Source organism: Dendrobates tinctorius, unplaced genomic scaffold (assembly GCF_039654945.1).
Source record: "Dendrobates tinctorius isolate UK_male_01 unplaced genomic scaffold, ASM3965494v1 ptg000018l, whole genome shotgun sequence".
NCBI lineage: Eukaryota > Metazoa > Chordata > Amphibia > Anura > Dendrobatidae > Dendrobates > Dendrobates tinctorius.
Genome location: NW_027361686.1, coordinates 7,796,129 through 7,806,506, shown reverse-complemented (window position 1 = coordinate 7,806,506; position 10,378 = coordinate 7,796,129). Strand labels below are relative to the sequence as shown.

The 10,378-nt window shown below is 47.5% G+C and overlaps 1 pseudogene; it reads right to left on the bottom strand.

Moving 5' to 3' along the window:
• Positions 1 to 6,858: 6,858 nt before the first annotated feature.
• LOC141082585 (zinc finger protein 592-like) lies at positions 6,859 to 8,352 on the bottom strand (annotated as a pseudogene).
• Between the last annotated feature and the right edge of the window lie 2,026 nt (positions 8,353 to 10,378).

The following is a 10,378-nucleotide window of genomic DNA, read 5'->3' as shown; positions in this document are numbered from 1 at the left end:
CCCCAGACAGGCTCGGTGGGTGCTTTTTTTTCTCGATTTCAGGTTACCATTACATTCCGTCCAGGATCTAAAAACATCAAGGATGATGCCTTATCCCGAAGCTTTGATTCGGTGTCCCCTCCAGAACCTCCCTCCTCCATTCTTCAGCCAAGAGTAGTGGTGGCCAAAATCTCATCTGAGTTACAGAGAGGGATTTTGGAAGCCCAGGCTCGGGCTCCGGGTGGTAAACCCCCTGGTAAAGTGTTTGTACCGGAACGTTTTAGTCTCGGACTTATGCAGGAATTTCACGATTCTATGTTGAGTGCTCATCCTGGGATTACAGCTGTCCAGGGGGCAATTGTGAGGGGTTTCTGGTGGCCCTCTATGGTAACAGATATTAAAAAGTTTGTGACTGCATGTGGGGTGTGCGCTCGTTCTAAAAGTTCTCAGATCCGGCCGGTTGGGGAGTTGGTGCCTTTGCCAATTCCAGATAGACCAAGGACACATTTGTCCATGGATTTTATCACAAATCTTCCTCCTTCCAGGGGCAACTCGGTGTTATGGGTGGTGGTGGATAGGTTTTCAAAACAAGTCCACTTTGTACCTCTCCCCGTGTTACCATCTGCTGAAACCCTGGCCCGTTTATTTATTCAGCATATAATTCGGTTGTGTGGAGTGCCTATGAATGTGGTGTCAGACAGAGGGGTACAGTTTGTGGCCAGGTTCTGGAGGGCTTTTTGCAAAAAGCTGTGGATTTCGTTGTCCTTCTCCTCTGCCTATCACCCAGAGTCTAATGGACAGACTGAGCGCACGAACCAATCATTGGAGCAGATTCTGAGATGCTTGGCCTCTTCCAGGCAGGAGGACTGGTGTGAGGTATTGCCCATGGCAGAGTTTGCGTTCAACGGTCGTGTGAGCCAATCCACTGGGAAATCTCCCTTTCAGATCAACTATGGGTTTAACCCACATTTTGGAGAGTTTTCCCGCAAGGATTCAGGTTGTCCTGGTGCTGAGGATACGACACAACGTCTTAGAATTCTTTGGAGGGAGGTTCAGAGGAATATTTCCAAGGCCCAGGAAAACTATAAGCGGTTTGCTGACAGGAGGAGGGAGCCAGGTCCAGCATTTTCAGTAGGGGAGAAGGTGTGGCTATCCACCCGTAATATCAAGCCTAAGATACCATCTATAAAGCTGGGCCCCAAGTTTATTGGCCCATACAAAGTTGTGGAGGTTGTTAACCCAGTAGCCTACCGACTGCAGCTGCCCACCTCCTTTAAAATTTCTGATGTCTTCCACAGGTCCCTGTTAAAGCCTGTGGGGACTGTGAGAGAGGATTCCTCATCCAATGCTCCGCCAGTGCTGGTAGAGGGGCAGCTGGAGTATGAATTAGGTTGTTGACTCCCGGTGGGTGCGCCGGAGACTCCAGTATCTTATACACTGGAAGGGGTACTCTCTGGAGGATCGGTCATGGGTTCCGGCCAGTTCGGTGCATGCCGATCGTCTGGTGCGAGCTTTCCACGCCAGATACCCAGACAAGCCTGGGGGTCCAGTGGCCCCCCGTTAAGAGAGGGGTACTGTCATGGTTTGGACAGTGCTCTTGCTCTTGCCCTGCACTCACAGGGTTAAGTGTACATGGCCTCTTTCTGGATCTGGGAGGGGTATTTATACTCACTCTTTACCAGGGTTCTCTGTCAGCTATACTGTTGCTCTGATTGTGTGTCTGACCCCCCTGGTGTGCGTGTGCACTGCATTGCTTGTTTGCTTCCCGTGTATGACCCGGTCTGTCCCCTCACTCTGTACTCGGTCTCTCGTTTTGGTATTATTGTCTTTTCCGGTTCTGACCTCCGGGCTTGGCTATCGTTACTCCTTTACAGTTTGTCCCTATTGTACCATCTATTGCCCGTTCTGGTTTTCTGATCTACTGCTACGTCCTGACTATCCATTCTGCCTAACCCTTTGGTACTGTCGTGCTATCTTGTGCTTTGACCCTGGCTTGATCTGGTTTCTGTCTCTGTCTATGCCTCTTGGTAACATTGTCCTGTAGTTACCTTTCTAGGAGTTTTCCTCAGCTCCTAGCTCTCTGGAGATTAGACTACGCCCTCAGCAGTCACATGCTTCAGGTCCTGTGAACCTGGAGCATGCATCATCACCACTGCTGCCCCATTCCACAGGTATCTTTGTGCACAGTTTTGTACTCAGGACACGCGTACTGGCTCAGTGAGCAGGTGCAGTGCGGTGTTCCTGACAGGGAGGTACGGATTAGTGCAGAGGTTAGTCGAAAGTCGTTTGCAGAGCGCAGCGATCGGCTAGGCTGATAGACATAAATGAGTGAGGAGATGTAAGTGGGTGCTGTGCTGTGGAGAGCTTTGTGGGTGAGAACAAGTACTTTGAATTGGATCCTATAATGAATGTGCAGCCAGTGTAATGACTGACGAAGAGCAGACACGTCTGAGTACCAATTGGCCAGATGGACGACCCTGGCTGCTTCATTAAGTATGGACTGGAGAGGGGATAGTCGAGTGATGGGGAGGCCAATTAATAGAGCATTGCAGTAATCCAGGCGGGAGTGGATCAGTGCTACAGTGAGGGTTTTTGTTGTTTCCATGGTGAAAAAAGGGCTGATTCTAGAGATGTTCTCTAGGTGTAAGTGTGGCACCCCTGAGGGTTCAGTCGCCACAGAGGTACTGCACTTCCTCCTGAGGTGTGGTACCCCACCATCCAGGTAAGGTGGAGACACCTGACCACACTCCAACACCTGCACCCCACACCACAAAGTAGTGTAGCAAAGCACCTTCAGCGGCTCCCTGCTTGGAGTGTAGCATAGCACCCCTTGGTGGCTCCCTGCTTGGAACACGAAACGTGCTGGGAGGTGGGTGGAGTTTAATTTACATAAAAGAGCGGGAAGAGTTGAGTCAGTCATTCAGTCAGTCATTCATTAAGTCAGTGAGTGAGGACAGAGTGTGAGACAGAGAAGATCCCCGGGAGAGGGATGGAAGAAGGAAGTGCTGCAGCAGATCACAGTGATCTGGGTCTGCTGGCACAGGAAAGAGACAGAGAAAGGAATCTTTATTCTTCATTGGAAAGAAGGATTAGCACGGAACATAAGGAGAATACGAGAACAAGGACCAGGGTTAGAGGAGAACCCTTTTCAAGTTCTAAGCGCAAGGCTGGAACTTGAAGTGACCACTTTATTCCCACACAAGACTTGGGGGCACAACAGCAACTTAATAGTGAGCCGGGACTTAGTAGCAAGGAGTCCCCGAAGCCGGCTACAGCTGTCTGCCGTACAAGTAGAGTTCATAGGAACATCTGACAGGAGGAACTCCAGTGTAACTCAGTACTAGGAGAACTTCATTCAAAGGCGCTATAAGAGATGTTCAGAAAAGGCACATATGTTGGCGGAGTGTTGGAAAGGAGTACTTCATCTTGCCTGGAGGTTGGCTGGGCTCCTGACCCGGAGGGCACCGCACGGATGCGGGCACCTGTACCTGCAACAGACTGTGAGTAAAGCTTTGGAACTACATGTCCTGGTGTCCTCCACTTATTCCTGCGCCAACCTGCCCAGCACTGCTACATCCCTTGCGCCTGACACTACACCATCTACGTGTCACTTCACCTACACTGCCCTGGGACTCCAGCCCTGCCTGTGGAGGGCTATAACATCACTGCTGCACCACACCATCTGTCCCAGAGGATCTGTCTGCAGCGTCGACTTACATCTTCATTGCCGAACACCACAGGTGGCGTCATGAATCACTTATAATCTTTCATCACCATATAGCACACTGCAACAAATCCTTTTACAATGGGCGCCCAGGGCCACGGGCCGGGTCCCAGCTGCCGTGACATCTCCCACTGAAGCTCATCGGGCCAGGTACCGAGTACCCCACAGCCCTGGGAGGGTGACCCATAAGCGGCAAGAGCGGGCAAGAGATTGTATATGGGATGTGAAGGAGAGATTGGTGTCAAACATAACACCCAGACAGTGCACCTGCTGCCGGGGTGTTATTGTGGTACTACCCACTTTGAGGGAAATGTCAGATTTAGGCCGGTTTCACATTTGCGCTTTATGGCGCAGCGACGGCCTGCGCACGGCCGCCGCTAAGCCCCGCTCCCCTGCCGGCTCCCTGCCCGCCCCTTCCGGTCATCGCCGCCTACTAGCGCACATGGACGCTTGCGATCTGTGCACCCTATCTTTAGCATAGGGTGCGCAGATCGTGCGCTGGCCGTGCGCTAGCAGGATTTTGCCGTGCGCTGCGCACTTTTGAAGGTGCGCCGTGCGTGCCGAAATGTAACATGCTGCGTTCGGCGAAAAACACGGGCGCACCTTCAAAAGTGCGCAGCGCACGGCAAAATCCTGCTAGTGCACGGCCAGCGCACGATCTGCGCACCCTATGCTAAAGATAGGGTGCGCAGATCGCAAGCGTCCATGTGCGCTAGTAGGCGGCGATGACCGGATGGGGCGGGCAGGGAGTCGGCAGGGGGCGGGGCTTAGCGGCGGCCGTGCGCAGGCCGTCGCTGCGCTATAAAGCACAAATGTGAAACCGGCCTTAGGGAGGTTATTAGACGGCGGGAGTAGAAGAAGTTCTGTTTTGGAGCGGTTGAGTTTCAGATAGAGAGTGGACATGATATTGGAGACTGCAGACAGACAGTCACTGGCGTTCTGTAGTACAGCGGGGGTAAGGTCGGGGGAAGATGTATATAGTTGTGTGTCATCAGCATAAAGATGGTACTGAAAGCCAAATCTGCTGATGGTATGTCCAATTGGGGCCGTGCAGAGAGAGAAAAGAAAGGGGCCAAGGACTGAGCCCTGAGGTACCCCGACAGCAAGAGGAAGAGGAGATGACGTGGAGCCAGAGAACAATTAATTTATTTCTGTTGATAAATGTGATACAGCCAGCTACATCAACGTTTTCATTTAGTGGGGCTGAAATTGTTCTGTGTGCAGAGCTGTTGCACATTAAAATTATTATTTTTTTTTTACAAACATGATACAGCAACTGTGATCTGAGTTTGAAATTGTTTTGAGCCTGTCTTCTAGATTTTGTGCATCTTTGGCATCCAGTTTCTCACGGGCATCTTTTATACCTAGCTTGAGACGCACATCTGTTACACCTATCTTCTGATGAGCATCAAATGCTCTATAGTAATTGGTGTTGGGTAGATGAGTAATAAATGTAGGCTGGATCCTGGATCTCATACTTCAAATAGCCAACCTGTTATTGTTCCTGTTGTACGTTCACATTCCCGCCCCCAAAAATTCTTCTGTTACTAATGTCATTGTCACGCTGCAGCACTGCAGGCAAATGCAGAGTAACGCAAACTCCACTAGATGGCAGCAGAGTGGAGAGAGGGCTGAAATCCTGCTCAGAGCAGACCAGCAGAACTGCAGCGAGGCTACCACCAGGTGGCAGCGGAATAGTCAAACAAGCCGGGTCGATACCAGGGAGTAGCGTAGTACCAATGGGAATCCCATACACAGAGTCAGAGGAGCATCAAAAGGTCAGTACGAGTCCAGTGATGGAATGGTCTGTGGGCGTCATGTTGCGTTTGCAGAGCCCCTAATGTGCCTAAACAGTGGAAACCCCCCAATTCTAATTCCAACCCTAACCCCAACACACCACTAACCTTAACCCTAGCCCTAGCCCTAGGTCTAACCCTAGCTCTAACCCTAACCCTAGCCCTAACCCTAACTCTAGCTCTAACTCTAATCCTAGCCCTAACCCTTGCCATAACCCTAGCTCTAGCCCTAACCCTAACCATAGCCCTAACCCTAGCCCTAGCCCTAACTCTAACCATAGCTCTTACCCTAACCCTAGCCCTAACCATAACCCTAGCTCTAACCCTAACCTTAGCCCTAACCCTAGCCCTAGCTCTAATCCTAGCCCTAACCTGCGTACCTGCTTTTTTTTTTTTCTTTACTTTTTTTGTGACAAGATCGCTTCCTGGCACATAGTAATGCCACTTCTCCTCTGATCTCTCCCTGGCAGGAGATCAGAGGAGAAGCAGCATTACTGTGTGACAAGATCGCTGCCTGGCACATAGTAACGCTGCTTCTCCTGTGATCTCGCACTGACAGGAGATCAGAGGAGAAGCAGCGATACTGTGTGACAAGATCGCTGCCTGGCGCCAGGCAGTGATCTTGTCACACAGTAACGCTATTTCTCCTCTGATCTCCTGTCAGGGCGCGATCACAGGAGAAGCGGTGTTACAATGAGTCAGATCGCCGGGAAACAATAAGCTTTCCCAGCGAGCTCTCTCATTGGTTGCTGTGACCCTGACATCATCAGGACCTGAACCAATCAGGTCTCGATGAGGTTGGGGGTCGCAGCAAGCAGTGTGCGCCGGGATCCCTGCATTAGGAGGTATGTGGGGGTCCCGGGGGGCACAGAACCGCCGACAGTAGATAAACGTCGGCGCTGCACAAGGCCCAGCAAGCGCTGACATATATCTACCGTTGGCGGTCGGGAAGCAGTTAAAGCTGTACAGATGCTTTTCCAAAACCTTGATGTAAACTCAATACCTCTATCAGAAATTACATTATCAGGGATTCCATGCAGCCTAAATATCTGTTTGACTTTTTATTCTGTGGCTTAGTTGGAATAAAATGGACCATCTTTGTGAGCCAATCTACCACAACAAGGACAACAGTCATTTCTTTAGATAGAGGTAGGTCCACGATAAAATTAATTGAAATTGATCCTCAAGGCCTGGATGGAACTAGAAGAGGTTGAAGGTGTGTTAGAAAAGAAGATTGTGGCATCTTGCTCTGTGCACAAGTTAAACAGGAGAAAAAATACTTTATCACATCATTCCTACAATAAGGCCATTAAAAAGAACAAAACAGTAGGTCTTGTGTTTTCATGACTCTAGCGTATCCTACATGTTTAGAATCGTGGACAAGTTTGAGGACATCAAGTTGAGTAGATTCTGTGACATATATTTGGTGGTTCTGCATCCCAAACCCCTCCTTAAAAGAAGAGCAAGGTCTTTAGAAGGATTTAAAGGTTCTTCCTTAGGGACCCCGGCAACTTTTTTAGCCTGCAAGTCCACCAAAGCAGCTACACAAGATGATAATTTAGAATGAGCAGATTTCATCCGCTGCCTAGGTGGCACAGATGAAGACATAGTTGATGTACCTGCTACATCACCGAAAGAGTCCCCTATACCAGAAAATACTTTATCCTGAGAACTGCAGCTGTCCTGAGTAGAGTTGAGCGACTTTGGTAGGATCGGGTTTCATGAAACAAAATTTGTTTCAAATAAAACTGGTCTAACTAGGGCAAAAAAAAAGTCGGAGTTTCGTCCGAAACCAGACCCCAATGCAAGGCAATGGGAAATAAAAATCGGCATTAAGCAGATGACATTCATCCACTCAATGCTGACTATTATTCCCCATTGACTTGCATTGGGGTCGGGTTTCGGACGAAACTCCGACTTTTTTTGCCCTAGTCGGACCAATTTTATTTGAAACAAATTTTGTTTCATGAAACCCGATCCTACCAAAGTCGCTCAACTCTACTCAGGACAGCTGCAGTTCTCAGGATAAAGTATTTTCTGGTTTCATGAAACAAATTTTGTTTCATGAAACCCGATCCGACCAAAGTCACTCAACTCTAGTCCTGAGTATTCCTAAGAGGCATAGACGAGCCAAGTAAGCTGCTGTTTTAGTCGATACCTTGGGTTTGCTCAGATCTAGCCTTTTCTGCTTCCATGCATTCAGATTTCTGCTCTTTTTTAAAGTATTCATCAAACATACTTAGCTTTGGTTGTGAGGGATTTTTAAGAGAAGCCTTTCTAACAGAATCGACCATGCATTCTTCTCCAAGATTGTTTTTGGAAGCCTGTGGAAAGTATGGAGACTCTGCTACCTTCTGCTTGTTAAGAACAATATCTTTTGAATCTCCTGGCTCAGGGCTAGAAATAGGGCTAAACTGGGTAAAAGTTGGCAAAAGTTCTTCATTGTGCGATTTTTTTTTTTTTCTGTTTAGCTCCATGAGTTGTCCCCCGTTGATGAATCCTGGTTCAAATTTTCCATAGCCTGGTTCAACAGCATGAGGATCAGGGCCCACTTCAGGCCACGAAAACCATTCAGCAGTACAGTTGGACCATTGAGATTTTTGTTCTTTTCAGATGCCTCAAATAAATCTTGTCGGCTGGTGTTTTTCACAATAACGCTAACTGCTGGAACATCAGGGACAGAAACATACTGAGCCAAAGACAGATTCTCTAATACATTCCTGATGGTTTGAGATGGTTCTCTTATTCATCAATTGTTGTTTGGATAGCTTCATTGGCATCCAAACTTGAAGCATCAGGTATATCAAAAGCAACAAGAAGATCGTCAAAGTCTAGAGTCTTCTTGTCCCCCATGACTGGAAAGGTAACGGTATTTGGCATTGCTAATACACGGCTCCACTTAATGTAGATGCAGCACAAAAAACCCCGCCCTGTGTATTCTGATCACAGCTACAGCCATGGGGTCTAGCCAAGTCCACAACCACACAATCATATCGGAAATTGACCAGATCAGTAGGCTGGGACCTGGAGAAACTAACATGGTCGCAAAAGACTGGGTCTGGGGAAGAGGATGTGACTAAGTAGTGAAAGGAGGGGAGATGAGTCCTACTTATGGAAGAGGGCACTTCAGCTGTATCACAGCAGGAGCTGGGAGGTACTGAGCATGCATGTGTTCTACACAGGGGCAGGGAACATAGTCAGGAATAGCCAAGGGTCAGTACACAGGAGCAGCAATGTAGTTTACAGGATCAGCAGATGAAAGGAAGCTTGACTAAAGACTGGCAGCTCAATAATCTCGGAATGAGGGAAGTACAGTGCCAGGTTTAAGTTGGGTGTTCAATTGGGGTGGAGCCAATCAGGAGCTCAGGGTGGAGACAATCAGAAACAATACAAGTACTTGGATCTGGATTAGGAAGGAAATGTCCAGTGAGCTGAATATGACTTGGAGACCACAGTCACACTCTCAAGAGTTGTTGACAGCTATCCAGGTCGAGTTAGAGCAGTGGCTTTCTCTACTGAACCTGGACCCAGGGAAGGCTGTGTGTGATATCCGTGCAAACATGGTGTCTGCTCTATGCCAGGTAAACCTTGCACATATGCCTTGCATGGGTCACGTCCTCAACATAGTAACATAACATAGTAACATAGTTTTGAAGGCTGAAAGAAGACCTTAAGTCCATCTAGTTCAGCCTATTTTTAGTGCAGCTGTTCTGCATTGTTGATCCTGGGGAAGTAATTTCTCCACCACTAACCTGGCCTGGGGGAGCATCTCCAGAAAGCACGTAAGCTATGTGCTCATTTTGCACCCCTCAGGTCGTTGACTTGCATTGATACAGAGGTCTTTATCCCCATGCCAGTTAATAGGTTGATATGCACATGTTGCAGCAACTGTGTCATGTCGTATAGCCTGGGTCAACGCAGTACAGCGGTGACGCATATCACATTTACAGAATGGGCACAGATTAAGGACCTCTGCACCCTTCTGCACAGTTTCTAAATGGCTACTAAGATGGTTGGTGCTGATGATGCCATCATCAGCAGGACTGAGCTCAATAAACTACAAACTACAAACACTGTCAGGTTGGCAATTTTATACTGATTAAAATGATACCTGGAGCTGAAATCTGTCTTGTGGTTGTTTAATCTGTATTTTCAGTTTTCAGTTAATGAGATTCTCGTGGTCTAGGGTGGCCTGTGGGCAGTGCTGTGGGCGGGGTTGTTGGCAGGGCTTTATGTGGTGTTCTTAATGCATCAGTATGAGCTTATGACAGGTCACTGATCCCTCACCTACCTGCCCCCTATTTTACATACTGCATATATTATTGTTTGAAGAAATAAATAACATTCATCATGCAGGCACCTGCACTGTAGCATGATACGATGTATGATATGCAAATATTCACTTTATGTAACCATTTAGTTTTGTTGGCAAAAATATTAAAAAAAATCTAAATCAAAATGGCAGCTAAACTCCAGGAAATCTAATTTCCAAAAGATGCTCTTTAGCGCCATAACATGGGACAATGTCCTTGAAAATTAGAAGGACGTAGGATCTGGGGATTTAGTCTGACGGAATATAGGCTGAACAGAATGGACAAATGTTTTTTTATGTCCTTGCTAATTATGTTACTATGTTACTATAAAATAAAAATATACAAAACAAATAGGACACTTTTACTAGCATCCTGAATATGATCTGTGCTCAATGTATATCCTATGGGAATCAACTACTTAGACATAACATGAAACCACTATGGCTAAACAGAGCTGTAAGTGGTGCAATAAATGACAAAAAGAAAGCATTTTGAAAATTACACCATAGAGGACAGTGACAAGGCATTAATTAATTATAATGAAAAAATAAATTGTGTAAAAAGCA